General features: G+C 43.1%; 1 pseudogene; it reads right to left on the reverse strand.

Annotated features, from left to right (window-relative positions):
• Positions 1–1,539: 1,539 nt before the first annotated feature.
• Positions 1,540–6,009, reverse strand: LOC123063384 (probable LRR receptor-like serine/threonine-protein kinase At3g47570; annotated as a pseudogene).
• Positions 6,010–6,217: the final 208 nt, after the last annotated feature.

Here is a 6,217-nt window from a genome sequence, read left to right on the forward strand (position 1 = left end):
CCCGTCACCACTTGTGAAATAAAACTTTAAGTATTAAAAGGAATCACAAGCGTTGAATAATACTTTTAGATTTATAAGTGCAGCATGCTTCATACTTCATCATTCTGGGCATTTTTGCTGTGAATGTATTTTGTTTTCCCACCATCGGCTGCAAGTTATGAATCGTAATATGGGTCCTGCTTGTTATGATAGGCTCTTGTACTTTTTGGTTACCACACCTATGCATATCATTTTTTTATCCGTATTGCTTACCAGATGATGATAAGATTTATCATATGTGCAATTTCAGATCTGAGTCGCAACTCATTTAGTGGTATGCTCACATCCGTTAATTGCTTGGAGCAAGGAGAAAGCTCGAAAGGTAAATCATAAATCGAAACCGTGTGCCTATAAAATCCATGTGTCTTTGAATTGTTTTTTAGTAGTTGCCTTTGTTACTCTTTCTGTTCAGAAAAAAACAGATGATGCCTACAACAGGTCACTTTGTCATCAGCACCTGTCCTTTGCTTGGTAGCTCCAGTCCAATTTTTCAGGCCGCACCCTGGATATTTGTTTCCATGTTGTCTGTTATCGGCATTTTTATTTGCAGAAACCTGGTTGATGTAAGAAGTTACAAGTAGTCCAGTACTGATATTTATGTATGTCCGTACATGTGAACTCATCCCTTCTATATACATATGTTTCAAAATCATTTTTTACTTGACATTTTGGTTCTTTGCTCCGTACAATGTTCTGCAACTGTTGTCCATTGTTTTTTTTCCTTTGCCTGATTATACTACAGACCTCTACATGCTCCTTGTTTTGCCTGTCTAAATATACTACAGGAGACTATATATATGATGTATTGATTGTCCGATGTGCTTTTTGGTGAGAAGATGAAGTACTGGTTGTCTGATGTTCTTTTAGGTGAGAACATAGATGAAGCGAGAGCTTAGGTATTCAGTCAAACACTTGTACTTCAATCTTGTTTCTTTGTTCTGGAACCATTTATAAGTTTGTGCTCAGGCTATATAATATGTTTGTCATTTGGATATATTAATTGCTGCCATTTACCTTCACATTTAAGTCTGGTTTGCCTAATATACTGGCACAAAGTGAGCTGAATCCTTGGATAAAAGGTAACATAATAGCTTGTTTTGTTTTCTAGAGCTGTTCCAAGGAAAGAAACAGTTCCGTTGCAGTAGTTGCTCTAAGGTTGTACATGATAATACGTACTGAAGATCGATGGCCGTGCCAGTGATTTGAGAGATTTGGCGTGAGCGCAGTCGCTGCATTTTTCATAAATTAGAGTTGTTAGCTTGCCATTGACGAAGCCAATGTTGGAAGAATACCGGCGCACGACACATCATTCAGTAATAGTAATCTAGCTTGGTGGTCCTCGGGCATTCTGTGTGTTTCTCCTCTGCCTTTTCGGTGTTTTCTACATTATTCACTCATGTCAATAAAATCAAAGTTGTCTGGTGCAATTGCCAAATGTTTATGGATAGATTTTCTATTTGTCACATTTTTTTGTGTGTCCCCTTAATATGGGAGAGCAATGAGAAAACTGTGACAAATCTTCTGCAAGTTGAAAATGTGGAAGAAAATGTTTGGCTTGGACAAGGGGGTATATTAGTTGGAAACCATGTGTTTGATTTTGCTCAATGTGTACCTATCAATGATATAACATCACTTTGATCAAGATCTTGGTACATCTTTTATTGTTCACTAGGCTGCTGACCCTTGAGTAAACAATGTTCCGCGAGATCTCTTGTAATTCCGTGGCGCAGCACGGGCATCTTACTAGTATTCCTGATTTAGCACAACAATACTTTACATATACTTCCAGAAATTCCATATGTTGCACTACAGTTCGTTCTTGCTCCCATGTCTGGAATTCCTAGGCGTGTAAATAGGTTTTGTCCTATATAAACCAACAATATTATTCTTTGGAGCTAAAATGGTGTATTGCCAACCATTGGCTATCTTAATGCATGGTTTACATTAGTATGTATCTACGCAGCTAACTATGACTTGCTAACTTGTATTCTTTTTAACATGGCTATCCCTTATCTTGCGCATCCCAGCTGCTGCATCTCTCGTGCACATCCTCTCTGTTGGTGCTTGCTTGCAGCACGATAGCGCAACTTCTATGATAGAGAACATGGTGTTGCAGATATCCTCCATTCTGTTGCTTTGATTCTGCAAACTACTCCCAGATTTTTCTTCAATGGATGGTAAGACAGGATCAACAATCTCCATTAACTTATCTGGAAATGCATTCTCGGCATGTTTTTGCAAGGTCAACCCATCTCTGAACATGTCATGAGTAGGTGCCATGCCTGTAAACAACTCGAGGATGACACTTCCAAAGCTGTATACATCTCCAGATGGAGAAACTTGACTGCCTTCGCCATATTCTACATTGCATACACAAAACAGCATGATTTGACATTCAAAATTTCTGTTATGAGAGTAGAACTGTTTAAAGAAATTTTGAGCTACCTGGAGCGAGATATCCAATTGTTCCTCTTATTCCGATAGAGCTCTTTGAATTGATTGGTTGCTCCCCTTCTGGATCCGAGAGAATCTTTGCAAGGCCAAAGTCCCCAATGTGAGCAACTAAATACGTATCAAGAAGAATGTTGCCTGGCTTCAAATCACAGTGAACAACTGGAGGTTCGCAGTTGTGCAAGTAATCTAGTGCATCAGCAACATCAACGGCAATATTTAACCTCTGCACCATTGTCAAGCCCTGCAGCTGCTGCGATGCATGTACATCCGGATGCAGCCACTTATCTAGGTTCCCATTAGGCATGAGCTCAAACACAATGGCTTTGAAGTCGTTTTGGTTTGAGTCCAAGCTTGAGCAGCAAGTGATGACACTGACCAAATTACGATGGCGTATCTTACTAAGTGCCTCACAGTCTCACACTCAGCTAGAAAGCTTTTGGAGGAGCCAGATTGTTGAAGATCAAAAATCTTCACAGCAACTGTGGTCATCGTATTTTTTAGCAGCAAACCGCACTTATACACAGATCCATACCTTCCTCTACCAATCAAATTGTCTGTGGCAAAGCAATTTGTTCCTTGGACCAATCCAGCATAAGAAACTCTAGGATAATTGTCATCTGCCAATTGGAATCCCCTAGTGGTTGCAGATTGAGCTTTTGGTTTCTTTCTTATTGTGAAGAAAACAAGAATCAGACTCGAGCCTATAATGATGCCAGCAGCAATTGGAATAACTACTTTCATCAGCAAATGACGTTTCCTTAGACCATGTTCCATGGATTCTGGCGGGCATAGGGGCAAATGTAATTCTGAGACGCCACCACAGAGGCCCGAGTTCCCTTCAAAGGAAAACCCTGTCACGTTACTGAACACACCCTGTGATGGAACTCTGCCGTCAAGACGGTTGAAAGACAGGTCTAACCGATACAACGATGTCATGTTCCCAAAGCTTTCAGTGATATGACCAGACAGGTTGTTGTGTGCGAGATGCAATTCTTGAATGCCATCCATGAGTCCTAGCTCTCGAGGAATCATACCGGAGAGTGTGTTTTTGGTAAGGTTTAGCAATATCAAGCCTTGCATTTTGCTCACAGAAGCAGGAATGCTACTATTGATGGAGTTACGGTCCAACCGGAGGTGTATCAAGCTTTGGCAATTGCTCAGTGCATCGGGCAGGGGCCCTGACAGGTTGTTGTTGGAGATGTACATGTATGCAACTTTTGTGAGGAGGCCAACTTCTGGTGGAAGTGTACCAACAAAATAATTATCTGACAAATCCAGGGCGTTTGTCAGGGAAGATAGGTAAAAGATCTGTTTAGGCAATGGACCTGTGAACATATTGTTTGAAAAATTGGCTGTAGTAATCTCCTGGAGGCTCCCTAGGCTTGTTGGAAGACGCCCCTCAAAGTTGTTGCCCTCTGCGTAAAGACTTGCTAGCCGCGTCAAGTTCCCAAGGGAGAATGGCAGGGACCCTTTCAGTCGGTTATTTTCAAACCACAAGGCCTCTAGCAAATTTAGCCTTCCAATGCTGCCAGGCAATTCACCGGTAAAACGGTTATTAGAGAGCTGCAACAGACTTAACCCTACAAGTTCAGTAATGCCTTGTGGTATTGTTCCAGTAATCTCATTGAATCCAAGGTAAAGGATTTCTAGATGTGCTGATAGATTGGCAACAGAGCTCGGCAGCACGCCGCCGAGCATGTTGCCCTGAAGGTCAAGGTAACGGAGGCGTGTGCAGTTTGTCAAGTGCGTCATGAACTGCCAGCCTTCAGCACTAGTTGCCTTGAGCTGATTTGTTGAGAGAGAGAGCATGTGTGGGCAAAGCTTCCCGATCTCTGGTGGCACACGTCCAGCGAAGTTGTTAAAGGAGATGTCTACAAAGTAGAGCATGGTTGAATTGGCTAGAGAGGCTGGAATGCTTCCTGTGAAGTGGTTGGCGTCAAGGAGCAAGTACTGCAGATTTGGTAGGCTATTCCCAAAGTCAGAGGGCAGTGTGCCGTGCAATTCATTTACCGCCAAACTCAAGCCGATTAGAGAGGAATGGTTGAAGAAAGTTGAGGGGACGGTGCCTGAGAGGCGGTTCAAATCAAAGGCCACAAACGCAAGACTACCGAGCCTGCCAAGGCCCTCAGGGATGGTACCCTCAAGCTGGTTCCAGGAGCACTCTATCCTGTATAACGATGAGAGGTTGGTCAGTGATAGCGGGATAATCCCAGTGAAGTTGTTCTTCTGCAGGGTTATGGCCCGGAGGCTCGGCAAGCCTCCTAGCCAAGATTGGATTTCTCCGGTGAGCCGGTTTGAGCCGAGGTTGATGCCCTTGAGACTGGTGCAGTTCTTCAAGTCGGGTGCATGGCGCCATGAAGTGAGTTCTTGGACAAGTCAAGATATCGTAACCGAGACAGGCGACCAGTCGATGAAGGTATCTCACCGCCCAAACTGTTCCGGCTGAGGTTTAGAACTTTCAGGAACGTGAGGTTCCCAATGGAAGGTGTGATTGTGCCTGCAAGGCCCTCTGAGGAGAGATTAAGGACCGTTACCCTGTCCTTATGCTTAAGGCTGCAACTGACACCAGGCCACCGGCAGAAGTCACTAGTTGTGTTCCATGCATCTAGGACTCCCTGTCCCTGGTGATTGTTTAGGCTTGCCTTCAGTTCCAGCAAGGCATCCCCGTCAGTCCTGTTTCTGAATGTCCTTGTTGTTGCCTGGACAGATGAACTCGATGCGGGCTGTGATAAGAGAAGCAGCAGAAGAACAGGAAGCATCGTTCACACTATAAAAAAAATGAAGGAACTGTGAGCTATACACATAGAGAGAGAGAGAGGGAGGGAGGGAGGGAGGGAGGGAGAGAGAGAGAGAGAGAGAGAGAGAGTTTCCTCGGTTCATTTTTATGGGTGGCTCTCTCTTTACGAGAATCTAGCACTGTTTTACGAGGGTTCTAAGATTGTGTTCTTTGAATCCAGCGTTCTACTGGTCTAAGATCTTCTCATAATATATATAGTACCTTATATGGTTTCCAATTTCTCTCTCTTCCATGAACCGTGCTCCTAGGAATATATTTTTTCTGAAAAATGAGGATAATCCCTGGCCTCCACATCATTATGATGCTCGGAGCTATATTTATTAAGATTCGGTACGTATAAATCCGTAATAAAAAAAGAAACCACAACCGGCAAAAATAGGAATATATGCTGCTCCTGCGTATACTTGGTGAATTGCTTTCAGTTTCTACTAGATCCATTTGCTAGCTCCCGTATGGTGACAATAGAAAAACATGATGGCACAATGATGTAGAACAAGATCTTTTCGTGGTTTTGCGTGTGCTAAAAGATTGCAACTGCAAGATTGCGCGTGCTTTCCACAGATGGTCACAAGGAGTTCTGCTACATGAAGTAAAGCTGGGTGAATTACATACCTTTTGTTTCCTGCTGCTGCAGGTTTGTGAAGAAGAGCTATGCCTTGCTGCCTGTGTCGAACTGCCAATTGCGTGATATGCAGTTCCTATATAGGACCCATGGATGAGAAAAGTCAAGAAGGCAAGGATTTCTATGCTCCACGAAGTTTACCTGATAATGATCTTGCCGGTCTTGACTCTTGACTGAGGGCTGTTGCAGTCCCCATTATTATGGACAGTAGCCTACATAAAAATGACAGCTAGCAAGCAGCAACTTCTTCCCCCTTGCAAAAGAAAGAAAGAAAGTACTAGTATGGTTGGTCCTGATCAACTCCA

The sequence above is a fragment of the Triticum aestivum genome, chromosome 1A (assembly GCF_018294505.1).
Source record: "Triticum aestivum cultivar Chinese Spring chromosome 1A, IWGSC CS RefSeq v2.1, whole genome shotgun sequence".
Classification (NCBI taxonomy): Eukaryota; Viridiplantae; Streptophyta; class Magnoliopsida; order Poales; family Poaceae; genus Triticum; species Triticum aestivum.